This window comes from Sinocyclocheilus anshuiensis, unplaced genomic scaffold, assembly GCF_001515605.1.
Source record: "Sinocyclocheilus anshuiensis isolate Anshui unplaced genomic scaffold, SAMN03320099.WGS_v1.1 scaffold822, whole genome shotgun sequence".
Lineage (NCBI taxonomy): Eukaryota > Metazoa > Chordata > Actinopteri > Cypriniformes > Cyprinidae > Sinocyclocheilus > Sinocyclocheilus anshuiensis.
The window spans coordinates 789,252-809,321 of NW_015539892.1; the positions used below are offsets into that span (position 1 = coordinate 789,252).

Consider the following 20,070-nt stretch of genomic DNA (forward strand, 5'->3'; position numbering starts at 1 on the left):
ACCTGGCAACCCTGAAGCCAATAGAACGTTCCATTGCAACAGCGGCGCCCAGCAGCAGCCCTACACTTCCGCCACTTTGGGGTGAAAGCGACTCGGCAGTCCACTACACTCTTAAAAATAAAGGTGCTACACGATGCCATAGAAGAACCTTTTTGTCTAAATGGTTCCATAAAGAACCTTTAACATCTGAAGAACCTTTCTGTTTCACAAAAGGTTCTTTGGGGCAAAAGAAGGTTCTTCAGATTATAAAAAGGTAAGAAAGAGATGGTTCTTTAAAGAACATTTGACTGAATGGTTCTTTGTGGAACCAAAAATGGTTCTTCTATGGCATCGCTTGAAGAACCTTTTGAAGCACCTTTATTTTTAAGAGTGTAGCTTTCTAGCTGTCGCTATGGCAAATATCAGCAGCTTTGTTTAAAAAATACCTTACATTAAAGCTGAAATACAGCCTGAACGATGACAACAATAACGTACAATCACTAGACTAGTGATCATCAAATCCTTTTAACAGTTTATTTTACAGACTTTATTTTAAAGTCTTCCCTTTTTTCACAAAACCTTTTGCTCTCTTGAAACCATGTCAGTTTCGGTTGAAAATATCTTAAGTTCAAGTATTAGCATTATAAACACTGAATTAATTCCAACATATGAAATTAAATGAATGACAGAAAAAGTAGGAATGTTGGAAAGTTTCCTGAAAGGGAAAGTCATTTTCATTAAAAAAAATATGACTGTCCAGCAAAAAATAATTTCATTTTGTTTCTTTTGATTTTGGGGTGAACTGTAACCTGAACATGCCTTTGTGAGATTCTCAAGTCTTTCACGAACTCACAAAATAAACCCAACTAACAATGTATGTGTTCTGTCTAAAGTTTCTTTCTAAACTAAAGTTTTTCGATCTGTCTAATATAACTAACCTTCAAATGACAACATATCCAAGTTAAGGCCACCGCAGCACTATCATCTTCATAGGTAGTGTGCACTAAAACCTGAATCTGATTAGCCGAAGTCTCAAGGTTTTGAGTGGGAGCTGTGTGGGACTGTGAAAAGTGCCGAAAGCAACTCTCACTCACCGAGCATGAGAATGGAGAGGATGCTCTTGGGCAATAAGCAAGCAATGCCACATATCCAGAATATACAACTGCAAAACGATGTTTTTAATGTTCCCGAGAGATGTATCTTTGAATACATATTATGTAGAAGTTGGACATTTTCGCAAGCGAATTGTTCAATATTAAAGGTTTAGTTCACCCAAAAATGAAAATTAGCCCATAAATTACTCACCCTCAAGTCATCCTAGGTGTATATGACTTTCTTCTTTCAGACGAATCCAGTCGGAGTTATATAAAAAATTGCCTTTGATCTTTAAAGCGGTTTCATGGCACTCAGCGGGTGTTGCATGCATCAGTCCAAAAGCACTTAATTAAAACCAAAAAATAAAAGGGTTTAATTTTCATTTGATTAGGATGAATGAAATTAATGTTTTATGCCTTCATCTGATTACCAGAAAAAATTAAGACCATTTTATAGGGCCCTATTATTGTATAAAAAGAATAGGTTTAAAATACAGGCATGTGGTTCTTAATTTCTTTTTATTAATTCACCATTTGTAAACTGATGTTTACTGTTCATTTTTTTGAAATATCAATAGCATTTGTATTAAAACTATATTCACTGAATGTAATCAAAAAATTGAAAATCGAATCGAATCGAATCGAGAGCTTGCAAATCGAAATTGAATCGAATCGGGATATCTGAATCGATACCCAGCCCTAATCAGTAAAATGTATTATATTTGAATACATAATGTTAAAGTTGGACATTTTTTGCAAAAGTATTTAATATTTAATAAAAAAATAAAAATGTTAGTAAAAAAATACATATCTTTAATTTTTTGTATTGAATATTGAATAATACTGTACTTCTGCAAAAATATTCAACTTTTACATATTTATATTCATGGATAGATGCTGTTACTGTAAAGCTAAGCAATATTTAACGGTGTCAGAGCATTAATAACAGTTATCTGAAAGTCCCTCAACACCTAATCTGTATTCATTAAACAGTAACTTTTCAAAGCAAGGCTGACTGATTTATTTACAATTCGACATAAAAGACAGTCACGCTGCACAGTGATTCTCGCAGTGGGGGGGAGGCTTGTGTATGATTCTCCTCATGTCACATTTGTGTTGTTCCATTTACAGCCATAATTTCCGGAAGTCTTTGAACCTTGCAAAGACGCACTAAAGAGTTAGCATGCAGGGAACTCCAGTGGAGCACTGATACCCAGCACAATACAAACAGACTTTATAATACCGGCGAGCACACATTACAATCACATATTTGCCTTGCTTTGGTGAGGTTTAGATGATGTACACACATTTGTCTCAGCATTTGCATTGCAAACCAGTGAAAATTTGCTGAGATAGCAAGTGGCATAGAGAAATCAATGATGAAACCCAGTGGAAATGTGTGGCTTTGATTTCGAGGGTATTTTTCGTTTACTTTTGTATGGTGTCCAATGTAAAATCCTGAAGCAAAACCAGGTTTTATCGCAGCTTAATAGAGAATTGAGCTCCGAACACTGACCACTGGCTGAGCAAATTCATTTAAGGAATTGTTCTGGTACACAAACGCACACACATACACCTTGATAGTCTAGGCAGTGAGATACTTTAATGTTCATACACACCGTGCTGCCTGGCAGATTTTAAAAAGCTGTGACTTTAACTAAACGGTTGCTGCTGCTGCTGTACAGGGGGCAAACTGAGGACAGCCAGTACTCTAAACAGCACTTTAACGTCATAGCACTCTGAGAAAGGGAAAAGATTTGGTCCTCAAACCGCCTGCAGTGTGACAGACGCAATCGTGACTTGTCAGCACTGACAACAGATGGCTGGGACCACCAAAAAAATAATAAAATACAGTGACATGATAATAACATTCATACAACTGTGTATGTTCTAACATTTTTATGTATGACTTAATATGCCTTGTTATTCACAATGCATGGTGGTTAGGATGCTGGCATGCTGTCATTTTCCCCTCTCGTTGCACCCATTTCCTACTTTCATTGCATCTTTATTCAAAATATGCAAAATGACATACTAGTAGCCAGCTTGTTGGTGGGATATCTGAATGGCTAGTCAACAATCAGATGCATTTCCCTCAGATATTATAAATTTTAGTTATTTTTATTTATTAATTTCTTATTGAAATGAATGTATCTCTATTTAAATAAACATATCTATATATCTATCGAACTATCTATCTAGAAAAATAAAGTTTGAAATAAATGCATATACACACATTTATTTTAAACATAATATTTTTCTGTTTATTAATGCAATACAAATGAATAAAGGTGTGTGTATGTGTTTTCATACATTTATTTTATTATATACTGATATAATTATATTGTAACCATTTTAATGATTATTATTATATTTAAGTACACTTATGAAAAATATATACACACAGATATATAACATACATTTATATATTTGCTAAGCGCAGCCCTTCAATGTAAAAAAAACTATAATCATAATTTTTCCCTGTATATAGAAATATGCCAAATTACAGAAGTAAAATGGGTTAAATTTTATTTAAAGGTGCCTTTCTTACAGTGTGTAAGTTTAAGTACTGACTAATATTAATGAACAACATTTACTTGCTAAAGGGTTATGGTTAGGTTTAGGGTTAATTAATTGCATGTAATTATGCATCATTTACTGTTATTGATAAAGTAAGTACATTTAAGGTGTAACAAGGACACTGTAAAATAAAGTGTTACCTTAAAATGTGTTACTCTTTAATTTTGACTCCCTAACCAACTAGTCAACCTTCCTGATCCAATTTTAACTTAAGTACACTATGTGTTTTCCCGAGCCAGTTCATTATTTTCCATTGTTTTGGGCATTTTCAGTGATCAATTCCAGGCCATACTTTCTGTCTCAGTACTCTGATCCGTCTTCCCAGCTGTGTGATGAAAACTAGATTTTATTTTGCCAGGAGGTTATCCTTTGGGGCAGTTCAAAGGCCCCTCAAAATCTCCACATTACATTGACATGGCTGTGAAATCTTCAGATTCACATCCCTACCTTGGGCAAAGAGATACGGCGAACACAGCTGGCCTTGGCCTAGTTAGTATTCTGTTTGACTGTAGGGTACAGCGCTGGGGTTTACAGTGTTCTACTGACAGTAAAGGTCAGACCTCAATGGGCAAGCAATCTGTTAAGCCCTCTTCAACTGTGTACTGCACATACACACTCACAAAGACTCACAAATACACACAGGGCAAGATTACATGACTTGGACCAGTTCCTCAGACTGAATCACACTCTTCACTCACATACACAATACTGTAAGTCTCTCTCTCACTTGATCCACTGCTCACACACATACCAGCATCTGGGTGAATCATATGAAACGTCAAGAACATGCTTGGGTCATATTTCACTCCAAAAATCTAAAGAAACTTAATAATAAATAATATTTTCCATAAAAAAAAATGAAGCCTGTTTAAGGAACCTTAAGGTTTTTGCATTGTGACATTATTTTCACTTTTTTTCGCCCTTAAAATTAATTTTACTGCGATGCATGAATATTTTATTTAATATTTATTTTGTATTATATATTATTTATTTTCCTATTATTCTCAGTTGATTCTAATTACAGTAATACATTTAATTATTGATTTAATTTTACTACCACATTAAATTATTTAAAATAAACAACTACACTGAAGAAATTGGTGCAGATTAGCAGAATCAATTTTCAATCAGAAACTGCTAGTAAATTTCACAATTAATTGCAAATAAACAGCAAGTAACACATTCAATTAAACATGAAATTTTGAAGTAGAAAAACAGAAATAGTTTCTTTTAAAACATACTCCAATAATCTTCGAAAAAATATTTTTTTTACAGTGTAAAATAAAAATAGAAGAAATAAATAGTCCTAAAATAGGTTTTATTTCTAAGTTTTATATCATATAAAATATATATTTTAGAATAAAATGTGAGTTTTTTGTGGGATCCACCCATTATTGGCTTTTGGAGTTTAACTTAATTATTCCAATATGTTTTTTTTTTTTACAAAGTACAGTATGGCATTTAAATGTGCATACCAGTTTTTGTTTATGTATGTAATTTGTGTTAGTACAACATTATACACCTCATATACAGAAAAAACTAACAAAAAAAAACAAACAAATGTATGTCATGGATAATGCCAAACCTCCTTCCATACAAACACACCAACAACATTCACTATTGTTAATGGTTAGTTTTAATATACCTCAGGCTTAATATGGCAGACCATAAAACAAGCCAAAAATTCCACAGACTTACACTAAAGAAGACCAGAGACATTTCTAGAGACCAGAATATCACAGAGATCTGGCAAACCACCAGAGCATCCTAGCAACATGGACGTGATTTCTGCATTGCATCACGTTTTCTATAGACAAAAATATAGCTTGCAGTTTAATGCAAACGTTAAATAATCAGATAACATTCATCACACATACATGCACAAATACATGCTGATTTGATGCACATACACGCACAAACACAAATGCATATACCTCTTTAAACTGAACTAAAAATTGTGAAGAATAATTAGAGATGAAACAAAAAATGTAATAACTAAATATGCCTCTGGAAGTTGTACTGCAAGACACCGCCAAGCCGTACCGGTTACAGCTCATAGCAAATACAGAACTGCAGATCAATGTAGTGTCTTGTAAAAGAAATGCTATACAAAATGCCTAGGATGTCCTTGAGGTCCGCCTGTATAGAAAAACACACAGAATTCAATAAAAGAGAAGACTGATGCTTCTATGGATGGGCTGAAAGCATCTGATTACTTGTATAAGCTATTTGGCAGTACGTTTTCCATGAGCAATGCTGCTTTTCACTCCCATGTTAAATGTGTTTCACCCAGAGTCTTTATCATTAAGATGCATTGCCTACAAGAAATGTGGCCTAGAGAAAAGGAAAACTGAGCTACAGAGTGACGCAGAAAGAACATGTTGATGGAAAGATGATGTATGAACTAATTTACTATTTTTAATTAGCTTCCATGTCTTGTTTTTTTAGTAAAACAAAATATCCATAAGACAAGCTACATCTATATCTCTTAATATAATGATATATAATTTTTAAATACATTATCTTGGGCAGGGTGCGAACTACGGGGGAGCTAGGGTGAGCTCGGCTCCCCTTAATAAGACATGGGCTCCCCTGAAAACGTGATTTGTGAAATTTTGGGGGGTCTCAAAAAATACTGACAATGTGCGTCAAAAAAATTTTGACGTGCAATTTCAGTTTTGTGTAATGTGATCATCGTGGATTATTATGTGTAAAATTGCAAAAATATCATTCATTCATGCATGACGGCGATTTAAACCTAATTCACTTCAATAAAGATAACTATACATGCTATTCTTGTCATGAGCATCAAGGTGTGGGGGCGCTGCGGTGCAAATTCCACTCATGTTTAGTACATGTTAACTCAAAGATTCGTAGAAAAAATATAAACGTTGGACTCTGTGGTCGATTCTGTGTTAAGGTAAGGCATGTTATTCGCAATTATGTGTTGTGGCTGGGTTGTTATAGGTCTGCATGACTCTCGATGTCTTAGGCCTAATTGAACAGAGGAATTATGGTATTCTTCTGTAGCCTGACAACGAGTAACTTTAACCGTTGTTCATGTGAACTCAAAGACAGCCTGATGCTTTGTTTATAGACTATTTGTGGGTGGCTGTTTGTTGTTTCACCTATCAATTCGTGTCGATAAAGTATAATAGAGTAAATCCTGTATAGTGATTTATCCTATATAGTGCTTGCATAAAGCAAGTAGTGCATACACTTGTAGCTGTTATGTATCTTTGTAAGTCATTGTAAGCCCTCTTTTGAGGCACGCGCAAGCGCACGAATGACAATGTCATATGACAACTTTCTGTAAGGAACAGACAGAATTTTAGAGTAAATGACAGAAGTTTTAATTTTTTAAATGATCTGTTCCATTAAAATTAAGCAATATGAATTTTTTATACAATCACATACGATCTGTACTCCAATGCAGTAATACTGGTGAATTAGATCACAATCCTTCATATCTCTTGAAGATAAAATTGGTAATGTCATTTTTAGTTCAGCTGTCATGAAGGCAATATGAGCGCTGTACAGATAGATATATGCAGAGTGGCCTCTGAAATCCATTCAGCGAAACATTCACATGGATTCTGACTCTCTTTAAGAGGTGTATGAGGCCAAAAGGGGGTCATCTCTGCAAGCTGCTAGGCTGAACAAATCCAGTTATGGCAGTGAATGTGACATCCACAAAGCAATTCCATTTCCGACAGCCATATGGTGAGGTGACTATATACCTGCCTTTCCATCAAACATAATTGACAATAAAACATAAAAGCCCACGTAGAGTGCAGCAAGTGCAGCAAGTGCAGTCTCTTATCAGTGGCTGTGTATTTCCACATCTCGCTGAAGGAAAGTGCTAATTCTGACTTGCAAACCTAAAAATACATCACCGTTCACATTTCCGAACTCCTTGGCCTGTGACATTTTAGTGTCGGAACTTGCCACTGGGACTCGTCTGTACCACTCTGCCCCTCTAATCTGATGCTAACTGTTTTTGAATATTCTAGCTGATCCGAACACTTGAAAATTGCTGAAAGGTCACTGGCACAATAGTTCATCTTCACACACAGTCGATGTCAAGGTCACCCTAACTCTCTGCTGGAAAAAAACTATCCAGATGTCAATTTGCATGTCCTGTTATAAAACTCTTGTTGATCTCATAGAAAACCTCTTCTTCAAAGATCAGTTCACTCTTTCAGCAAAGATCCACTTGCTTAGTGAGAACCATTTTGTCATTCATTAATATGGAAGTTACATTTCACCCCATATTTTAAAAATAACCTAAAAAACAATTTAATGAGAAAATAAATTAAATAAGAAATAATACGAATAATAAAAACATTATATATTGCATAATAATGAAAAACATTATATACTGCATTTTTTGGGGTAAAAAATTAAACGACAATTAAATCATGTATATATGTAAATATATAAATATATATATATATATATATATATATATATATATAAACACACACACACAAACACACACACACACAATACTGCATAATTTGGGATAAAAAAAATGTGTGTGTATATAAATATATGAAATATACAATGCAGAAAAAAAATCTTACTTGTCAAAAAAAAGCTTCATAAATGTTTTTTTTTATTATTTTTAAGTACCATACAGCTTAAAAACATTCTGTAATGGCATCGTATAAAAGTAAAAACATTCTCCAGGCATTAGACTCTTAACTCTTTACTAAAACCTTTCCAGTCCCACATTTTTAAGTGTGGGACTGAGATCTAAAGAGAAAAGCAATGAGGCACTGTTCTGAATCCGTCACTTAGATGTTGATTTCCATAAAGTCTCATTTAAATGTATGACTCAGTTATCAAATTCATGCTTAATAACAACACGTAGAACATACACGATAATACAGCACCTCCAGGGCCTTTTGCTTCATTAGCAAAGCCAAATTAGCCTAGAAGCGAAGCCAACTGTGGGTTGACAAGTTGACAAGAGTTTATAAATGGGTCAAGATTGCATTTTAGACTTCACCCCAAGTCACAGGACAGTATGAATGATGGCAGTGACATCTCAATTGGAGCCACTGAAAAGGGTGTGAAGAACCACTAAATAAAGCGTCGGACATGAACAATTTTGCTCATTATTTTTCAAAGGTGTCTTCATACATGCAGCGCCTATCAATTATGGTATCAAGAATATGTGCCAAGTCGTCTCCAAGTGTCATTCAGTGCTTAAAAGGTTCAGTAAAGGAATGCATGACATGCTGACTTAAGGACTTAATTGAGCAACAGAAGGCTTGGCAGGAGAAATGAGCAATGACATATCATCAGAGACAGTCAAACGAGGCCGAGTGAAAACATCTGTAATTCATGCACTTCACAGCCAATTCAGAGCTTTTTTTGGAAGCCAGAGTTGTCTAGTACAGTAGCTCTGGAAAAGCATGCAGGACCAGGCTTGCCAACCAAAATGATGCTTTTACACACGTCTCAACATCTAAAATGGATATCTAAAATTTCAAACCCACGGCATATCCATGTCTATCAGGACTATCCACCTTCTCCAAGCTCATTTTCAATGCACATGAATGATTTCCCCAAATGGCAGCTGTGAATCTAAAGTACATGCCCCAGAGTTCCTCATGTTTGCGGTCCAGTATGCAGACCCTCTGGCTATCCGGTCCTGCAGGCTGAATTGGTTATTGGATACATCACACCATTAAAGGAGATTAACCAGGATTAGTGGAAACCCTTAGAGACACTCATTAAAAGAGGCTAAGTGTAAATTTTGTAGGGTACAAGATGTGCTAGCTGGATTACACTCAGATTTATCATGTTAAAAGACAGACTGAAAATATGCTCCACTGAGATGTTACGATTTTATGCAGAAACTTCTGTCTTGCAAGTCTCACCCAAAAATATATTCAAATAACAGCGGTGGAAATCAAAGGACTATAGCAAGATTTCAAAGATGCAGAATTATTTCATAAGGTGAAGGATCACTATTTGTAACCGATGGTAATTAACTCAAACAAGGAATGTAGAAAAATTTCATTAACATCCCATCTGTACATCTCTAAGTCTGTACAAATTCAAAAGGCAGACAGGCTCAAAGCCTTAAGCTTCAATAATCATATTAACATCTAGCAAGAAATTCCCTTTGACTAGTTCTGAAGCTTTACCTTCAGCCGTTTTATGGAGCAATGACGCATTGAATTTTGAAACCATTTTTTATAAGAATTTTATCAAATTCAATTTTAGCTCTCTCATTCACTGCATTTTAATGTCCTGGAAGGCTGTTGTACTAATCGGGAGCCTCATTTGCAAGGACGCTTTTCAAGGAACCACTCAGAACAGAGACCTCCAAGGGTCAAGTAACTAATCATCTATTCAAGAGGAAAAGAAAAGAATAATTACACCAAGAGACCATTTCTGTGTCCATAAAGCTCAAGACCTATTGACCGTGGTCCACCTTATGTGTAATTTAAAAGGAGAACCATCACGTATCAAGGAACAGTCAATACTTACATCTGTTTTTCAAGTGTGATTGCTAGACTCTTCTAACCTTTACTGGGAATTTCAGTCTAGTTTCATTCAATGAAAGCTTAAGTCATAATGGTTAAACTGATAATCACAATTACTTTTCTCAAAATACAATCGTGATTACTGACCATGATTGTTGTTATTTGAGAAATTTCACTGCACTTTCCCCTATAAGCACAAATAAAGACAAATGTCAGTTCATACACATTGATTACTTACCTCATCTAGTTTTATAAATTATCACATAAATGAACAGATCTCTACATTATGAAAATTGGTAATACTCAAAAGCTTCTCTTAAAAGCTAAAACAGTGAAATTCCTAACACTAATTCCAATAATTTAAAATTATATTCATGTTATATTCATAAAACAGCAACAAAAAAGACTATCCAGCAACCACAAACAATATAGTCAAGACCCATGTTTGAATTTATTACCGTTTGTATTGTATTGTTTGTATTGGATTTATTATTAAGTTTTGCTGGCAGATTTATGCAGTGCAAAAACACAGATTGGCTGTATTACACTTTCATTTGAGCAGAAAATCTCAATTTACATGTTTGTCAATGTTTTCAACTCACCAGCGCTATTTTCTTCTTCATGCATTGTTTAAGCTTCAGGTTGCCAGGTTGTGAAGATTAAGAAACACTGGGAAGAAAAAAGTGTCCTTTGAAAAGACAAGCTCTAACAGGGGGGATTTAATCTCTTGGCATCTGGCAACCCCAAACGTTAAAACTCCTTTTGTTTATATTTTTTTTTGAGGAACACTTTACAATAAGGTTCATTAGTTAACGTTAGTTAACTACATTAGTTAACATGAACTAACACCGTGTCTACACCGGACGCGAGTGGCGCGGCGCGACAAAATACGATAGAACTCATTTTAATCAGTGATGCTGTCTACACTGGATGCGGCGCGGCGCGACACGACAAATCTCCAACAATAAACTGCTGCCGCGTTCTATTTATGACGTATTGACACAAATTTCAAATGATTTTCAACAGTTGCTTTGTCGCGTCCAGTGTAGACAGACTTTAGCTGTTGCGGCACGGCACGACACGACACGACAACTGTCGCGTCCGGTGTAGACGCGGAGTAAGAATGAACAATACTTCTACAGCATTTATTAATCTTAGTTCATGTTAATTTCAACATTTACTAATGCAAATCAAAAGTTGTGCTTGTTAACATTAGTTAATGCACTGTGAATTAACGAACTAACAATGAACGACTGTATTTTCATTAATAACTAACATTAACGAAGATGAATAAATGCTGTAATAAATGTATTGTTCATTGTTTGTTCATGTTAGTTAATACATTAACTAACATTAACTAATGGAAACTTAATGTAAAGTGTTACCCTTTTTCTCCTCTTTTTTGTTAAAGAAAATATACATTTGGATAAAGAGAGGTTTTAAATACATTTTAATCTCCTATTTTTCGTCAACATTTCATGTTGATATTGTTACAGTTAGTGTTTGATGTCGTGTCGTCTCATCTTAATCATGAAAAAAAGGTCCTCAACAAATATATTTTGTCATAGTTTTTGTTAACGAAATTAACAATAGCTGTACACTTCTATTTGGAGACATATGGACCTCCATATAAAACAAGGATACACTACTTTAACCGATTGAGCAGCAGCTAGACATAGCTCTGGTATTAACTGAATCTTATATTTAGCAATGCATGACGAAGAAAATAAATCAACAGGTCTATCTGAGCATCAGCAGCAGAAACACATGACTTGGATGACTTTGACAAGGATGAAGGAGCTGAGCCCAAAGCAGTACAATTATCTTCTTTTCTTTTCACCTTTTTTCCGTTGCCATTAAGGGAGAATTAATTGACACATTATCTTCCCATTAAATGGTGATTTTCCTATCAGATTCAGCCACTAGTGATAACAGGACAGTAGCACGCACTCATTCGTTCTCCTTCAGGATTACACGCTGTACCTGAGGAGGGAAATTATTATTTTTTCTGCACTGATGTAATGTACTATTCCTAAATCAATTTACGATTGGACTGCAGATGGCCAATTTACTCAGAATTACACATTTTATACTATCTGTTCATAATTACACACATTTTACCACAGAAACCAAATGTGAACTACCCCAGTCAGTCAAACCACAGACGGGTTGTTCCTATTATGCTGTTCATTTATGTCCTCATCATCTATGTCTAAATGAAATGGATAATAAAAATAAATGAAAATTTTTTTAGAGATGGAAATCATATTAATTAGGTCACGTTTTACATACTTTCTTGAGAGAAAAAAAAAGAATTCCATTGTTTTTAAATACTAAAAATAAGCAATTCAGTTGGTCTTTCTCTAATCAAAATGTTTCAACAAAATTTGTTTCTTGCAAACACCATTTTAATTGGTAAATACGTTTTTTCAGTCACTTTTGTCATCTAAAATAAAAAAAAAATGTTCCTTCATGACCATTGTTTTTGCTGTATTGTATAAATAATTAAGCCATAATTAAAGTTTAACTGGCTGAGACTGACTAGAGCGTTTTTTTATTACTTAATGTTAATGCATTTTTTGATAATATATCGAATATTCAAATAACACATTAATATTAATAATATAAAAATATTCTCTAGACAATGTAATTATACTTTATTATTAATTATAACTTTTAGGTGTCTGAGCTTGACCAGATCATATTACTCAAAATCTGATATACCATTTTAGAGAAATACTTTAACAAAAGCATATTAAATATTTATGAGTTACATACTTCTACAACCAGACAGAACACAGCAAAGTCTGAGATGAGAAGTCGCCGAGTTCATGTTCCTGAAGAGAAGAAATTTTAAAGCTCAATATGCGTCTCATCTGGTGAATAGCCTGAAATTAATCTGTGTGCCAAAGACGAGGAATGAAGACTGATGCATCTTTTCTTACCCAAGACCACATAAGCAGCTCTTCTGGATGTGAGGCTTTCAGGGGTCTGTCTTCATCTGAGCGTGTTGTTTGTTGGCAGAATCAAGCAGGCGAAAAAACAGAATTCTACGCTATGGAACAGTTCCTCTTGTAAATGATTCAAGGATCAGTCATGCCTGATTAGGCCTGAGCTAGAGATATTGGAGAAAATGGAGGGCTTGTGTACTTCTGAGCCCTGCTGAAGCTGACTGACAACAGTGGGCTTCCAACATGTTCGATAGATGGCAGAGCAAGCTTTTATTTGATGCACAATAAAAGCTTGTAATGCTCCATTCTTTGCCAAATTGGTTCAGACAAGATTACACAATGACAAGAAGAAAAGCATGATGTGATATGACTTGGGCTGTGCCAGCAAAAAATCAGACAAAAACAGAGAAACCAAGACTCAGCATTGAAGCATTGTGTTTTAACCTCTATACATCAGCCCTTCCAACCTATGGAACATTACACAAACTAACAAATTACTAAACAAGATTGTTACTAAAATTACAATTTCACTTCCCTTTTGAAGCTGGCTAAAATCTATTTTAAATATATGAAAATATATGTATAAATATACATACACACATATATACACACATATATATATATAGTGGGTACGGAAAGTATTCAGACCCCCTTCAATTTTTCACTCTTTGTTATATAAAATGTACTTCAAAGGGCAAAAAAAAACAAAAAAAGCCAACCTTAAAATACATTTTGAAAATATTTAATAGAAATATTTTGGACAATATAAATAAATATATATTCAAAACTTATATTAAAAATTGCATTACATTTTAAAATTTAAATGTTAAAAAGTATGATATAAGTAATAATAAATATGAATAAATATATTTCAAACATTAGTTTGTGTGTTTTTAAATATTTTTTAAAAATATTTCTTTTATTTCATTTTGGTGTATAGTCATGATAAATATTGCCCTAGTCAAAATACACATAATATAGACCACGTCATGCCACTGTTGCATGTTACAGCATTTCTGCTGTGTTTTGTTGCTCAGAGGTTGCTCTTTTATGGCTCAGGAGAAGAGGCTTACTGTTAATTGAAACTTAAAGCTTACTGTTAAAACTTAACTGTTATTTTATTCGTGAGTTATAACACGAATAAAATAACATGGTTTAGATCATTTAAACAGTGTGATATAATATGAAAAAATGCATTTGTGATATTTTGCTTCATGCAATAAACCATATTTCTAGTGCTAACTAAACCAATACTGTCACAAAGATGAAACACTTGATTTGCAAGACATGTTGTCAATTATTTGTATAATGCCTTCTGGCTGATAATGAGGTTTAGTTGAGGTCATTTTAATCAGCAAAAGCTGTGACACTTTCACACATCTTGTACTATTCAGAAAACAGCTGAATACTAGTTACTTCTGATGTATTTGAGAACTTAGGTTCGTAAAGTGATAAAAGTAAAAGTGATTTGGAATTGAAATGAGCAGAATATTACACAAGAATGGACCTTTTTCACATTTCCGGGTTTCTCAGCAGCAGAAGTTGTCATAGTTGGGTAAACTTCTATAGCAGTGAATGGGAGACTACAACAAATATATTTTTTTGCATTCTCATTTGCTCAAATAGACTTTCAAAAAAAAAATGTTTAAATTGAGAGAGACTGATGACGGCGGTCAGAAGACAGAATGGTCAAATTTACCGTCACTCCAATAGATGCTGTATATGAAACACCCTCTCATTAGCATGAACTACTTTTTTGTAATTTGATGCAAAGATAATACAATACAATGAATAGTGTTATAAATGTCTATACATTTAAAAAAATGAAAATATAAACAACTTGGGAGGATTAACGATGCTGATGACCGTTGAAACACGTCATCAAAGTCTTGAGAAAAGGGTCCATACAGCAAATATTTGTGAAACTTATGTCCTTATTATAAAGTCTAACACTTGGAGCATTTCCCCTTAGGTGCCAGAATGTTTAATATTTCATTAGAATTTTTTGTGTTTTCTGTGGGTTTTTTTTTAGACAAGCTGGTGCAAAGAGTGAGAGATAGCGGGTGTGCAGTATCTGTGTAATTCATCACCAAACACACACACACACACACACACACACACACACACACACAGAGGAAGCCTAAATTAACCCATAACTCATGGCAGGGGTCAGGCCTTCTTTTATAGAAAATATTCCTTTCAGCAAATACTGCAGGAAAAGAACATTTATTATTGATCGAAAAACACACAGCAATATATAATAAACAGATGACTTGGCTTAAAGCTCACTGGAATTTCATCCATCAAATGAATGTTCTCTTCATCTAGCAATATTGACCACTATCATGAGCTTTGTACAATGAACAAGACCACTTCTGTAAATAAGCCACAGGCCAGGGTTAAACTGAGCCACGCCGACACATACCATATAGACTTTGATAATATTTGCATATTACATATGGACGTGTTTATTTAATTTTGCTTTTTAAAGGAGGGCTGTTCATTTTCTACTAAATATTTGTAGGGTACTAAAGTGGCACACGTTTTGCCATTCATTTTAATGCAAAACGTGCTCTACTTTACTGTAAACTTTCATCATAATAATAAAAGGTTTCAATATACACAACAGTTCAAAAGTTTGGAGTTGGTACGTTTTTTTTTTCAAGAAGTCTCTTATGCTCACCAAGGCTAAAAAATCAGTAAAAACAGTACAATTAAAACGTTTTTTTTTTTCTATGATGGCAAAGAGTGGGAAGTTCAAAAGAACAGCATTTATTTAAAATTGAAATCTTTTGTAACATTATAAATGGCTTTACTGTCAATTTTCATCAATTTAATGCATCCTTGCTGAAAAAAAAAAGTATTAATTTCTAAAAAAAAAAAACATCCTACTGACCGCAAACTTGTGAATGGTAGTGTACATAATAATGCTTTTGCCCAACCCCAAAATCCCAATTTAACCTTTGGACATGGCTCCCCATCTGGGTAGCGTTCCGAGGAAAGGCCTACTCATTTCCATGAAACACATCAGATATATTCACTGCAAGCTCATTTTGTTCTTACTCAAAAAAATGTGTTTTTACTGAACGCACATAATTGGGTCTGATTTGCAAAGCATGAGCCTAATTGCAGTCCTGGTGAGGCAGGTGATGGAAATAGCTCATGAAATTGACTTCAAAAGAACTTGTTGTCTTTTCTTCCGTAGATATGACTGAATTCAGACTGCTAATTTAACTTAAAGTGAAGCGGCGCACAGTTTCCTTTAACCTCCTCTCTCTTTCTCAGTAAGCATGATTCGCCATGCTCCCTGGCCAATGTCGCGGTCGGTGTTTGACATATCTGAACGCATGGATAACATTTTCATGAAATTTTCACAGAGGTGCATCTATAATTCACATGCCCTTTCTTAGCTAGTGCTGATTAGAAAGAGATGCTCGAATCACTGCCGGAATCTGCTCGCCACATCTCTGATGCACATTTACCATTCAAAACCTTTTCCTCGAGATCCTCGTTCCAGACCTTCTTGTCTAAAATGCCAAACCGAGGCCAACCTTGTTGCAGTGCTTCCTCTAATTAATGCTCATTCAAGACTTTCATGCCAAACACATTTAGCTCAGTTCGTCTAAAAATATTCAGCCCACCCACATTCAAAACAAATTTGCAAATCATATTCCCAAGATTGTTTGCTGTTTAGTGACTGAATGAAGAACGATTTTACATACATGCATTGAAAAGATCAAAATTTAATTTACAGATATCACACAGATGTTATAAACAAAATCTCATACACAAAATACCACTTCAGTCCAACAGTTTATGACTTGGCTTTATGACTGTGTATATATACACAGTCTATATACAGTATGCATGCTGTATTATTAAAATGAAACTCTCCAAAAGGCCAACTTTATTGTTTAGAGGTTGCTCAGAACAGAAGATTAGGAATTCTATTATATATCATTTCAGTATCAAATTTGCCTCAAATGTCTCTTAAAATTTCTCAGGAGACATAAAAAATAGATATAAATGAGACAACTGTAAATATATAGTAATACTAAATATCTAGCATAGCTCAGAAAGCGTGGGCTTGAAAGCTCACATCTGATGACGAATTGCAGACTTTGGTAATCGGAGCACTTATTATGATCTCTTTTGAAACTCTAGCGGAGACTTTAGATGGGAAATGTCTCAAAGGAGGAAACTTTAGCAACACTCTCTGTTTGCACTTCTTTTAATCTCTGACCACAGTATAGGTGAAACAGCTGAGATATTAGAGATCTCATTTGTGATATTTCCTTTCCTTATGCCTTGGCTATTAAACTTTAAAGGTGCTGTAAGCAATGTTTTTAATAACACATATAAAATGTACTTATTACTGTATCTGACAGATATCGCTGAAATAGTTGTCCTGAGAAATAACACCTGTCTCTGTGAAAAGCCCTAGGCTTTGCAAAGAGCACTTTTTTAGCCAAAGAGAAACAACTTCTGTCGGTGAACGATTTGAACAGTCTGGTTTTCTGATATTTAACACCTTGGACATTTTTAAGTAATAGTTCACCCCCAAATTAACATTTTCTGAAAATGTATTCACTTTCAGAGAATCCAAGATGTAGATTAGAAATTTAGCATTGCATCACTTTCTTACCAATGGTTCCTCTGCAGTGAATAGGTGCCGTCAGAATGAGAGTCCAGCTGATAAAAACATCACAATAATCCACAAGAAAACCAAATGACTCCAGTCCATCAGTTAACATCTTGTGAAATGAAAAGCTGCATGTTCTAATAAACAAATCCATCATTAATAACTTTAAACAGACTGAAGTCGAGTGGATTACTGTGATGTTTTTATCAGCTGTTTGGACTCTAATTCTGACGGCACCTATTCACTGTAGAGGATCCATTGGTGAGCAAGTGATGTAATGCTACATTTCTCCAAATCTGTTCTGATGAAGAAACAAACTCATCTATATCTTGGATGGCCTGAGGGTAGGTAAATTTTCTACCTCTTTAATGCTTTCAAAAAACATCTCAGATGACAACAGTGATAAACCAATGGTGAAAGACCTGCAGAAAACAGCACAAAATAGACTCAACAAAATCATTTAACCACTAAAAGTTCAGACAAACCAGTTTTTAGCAGTATTAGAGGCCATTCACACAGAATGTTTTTGCTTTTAGAAACGTGGGAAACCGCAGATTAGTATCCACTTGCAGAAGAAGGGTCTTAAGATGCATTTATAAAATTTGCACTTCTATCTAAAAAACGTGATGCTCAAGCATGAGAAAGCAGTGAGAAACAGCACAGAAGTCGAAGACAATTAAAAAGCCACACAGAGGAACGCAAAAACATGTTCTGTGTGAACCAGCCCTTATGTGTGTGTAAAAACCTGCAGTGGCTTTAAAATCCCCACTCAGTATTAGCAGAGAACATGTGCTGCTTTGTGCCCAATGAGAGTTCTGCACAAAAGCCCTGTTAACATTTGTCAGTATAAACGCTGAACTTTAACACCTCCGCTCAGATCAAACACTGCTAAATCTATGTTTGTAGAGACTCAGGCTTGGGAACCGAAGTTGCACGTACCTCTCAGATCTCTTCTGTGACCAGGAGACGGATGCGGATATGCTGCTTGGTCCCAGCGCTTGTGACCTGGAGTGCGTGAGGGATCCTGTGGTTCAAAACAAAGCAAATACCTATAGTAGCAGGATTTCAGCAGCTGAACATGAGTGCATAAGAGTAATAAGACATTTTTACATTTTCTGAGAAAAAATGAGTGGTGCCTCCCTGTGCAAACCTCACTGCCTTAATGTTGTGTTGTGTTTTACGTGCTTTTTAGCATGTTGCTATGCAGTTTCTATGTTTTTTTTGGGTGGTTTCTTACTGGCCTAACTGAAAAAGAGTAAGTCTCTGTGATATTACAGTCTGTAGATATGGCTCAAATCCCAAGTGAAAAATCGCAAGCTTTATTGCTTAGAAAAATGTAAGTACACCTTTCCTCAACAAGCTGCAAGGTTTTATGTATCCTTCATGTCTGTAACACAAACAGTGCAGGATGGCAATTTGAATAATTATGGTTCAGTGTTTGAAGACTCTTAAAAATAAAGGTTCTTTGGCATCTACAGTGGCATGCGAAAGTTTGGGAACCTTGGTTCCCAAACTTTTGAATGGGGTTATTTTAATAATTTCAGCTATTTTTTTCTTGTGGAGTAAATGTAAACATCTTTTATGTAAAATATCTTATTCAAGACAGTACTAAATAAAAAATAGCATGTATTTTGTATGATCTCTCTTATTTTGTTAAAATTATTCACATTTTCACAGATTCTGCAGGGGGTTCCCAACCCTTCGCATGCCACTGTATGGTTCCACGAAGAACCTGTAACATTCATAGAAACTTTCCATTCCAATGCTATTCTCCATTCCAACGTTATTAATAGTGGAAAAAGGTTCTTTAGATTTTTTTAAAATGTTCTTCAAACTAAAAAAAAAATTTATCTTTTAAGAATTGTTCACTAAAAAGTTTGGGGAACCAAAAATGGTTCTTCTATAGCACTACTGAGAAAAAAGCTTAATTTTAAGGGTGTACAGTATGAGTAATAATAATAATGCATGATGAAATTTGTTCTCCAATAGTGCACAGCCAAATTTAATTTTCCAGTGGAAGCTCAGTTTGAAAAAAGTGATATTTTTCACTTCAATGTCTCTCTCTCTTGACCCTCATCATAAGCCTCCTCTTTCACAGTCACGCCTAATGGAAACTTCCATTGACAGCATAACTCGTGAGTAACTTGAGATATTCCATCATTTCAATCATGAAGATGCTGACAAACATAAGCCTGTTTCACATCAAGGCCAGCCAAATGTAGAGTCGAGTGGAGGACGATCAGTCTAAGCACAGTTCTGATGTTTAATTCTGAATGTGTCGCAGGGGCTTTATCGTGGGATTAGTTGTTTGGGTGGCGGCA

At 34.8% G+C, this 20,070-nt stretch overlaps 1 protein-coding gene across 2 annotated transcripts in view; it reads right to left on the minus strand.

The window, feature by feature from the left end:
• Positions 1-20,070, minus strand: part of LOC107685811 (RNA-binding protein Raly-like) — an 85,250-nt gene that overhangs the window by 61,290 nt on the left and 3,890 nt on the right. For both annotated transcript variants that reach the window (XM_016482540.1, XM_016482539.1), the window contains exon 2: positions 18,689-18,773. The gene's annotated coding sequence lies outside the window, so the exon portion shown is untranslated. The remainder of the gene's footprint in view (positions 1-18,688; positions 18,774-20,070) is intronic.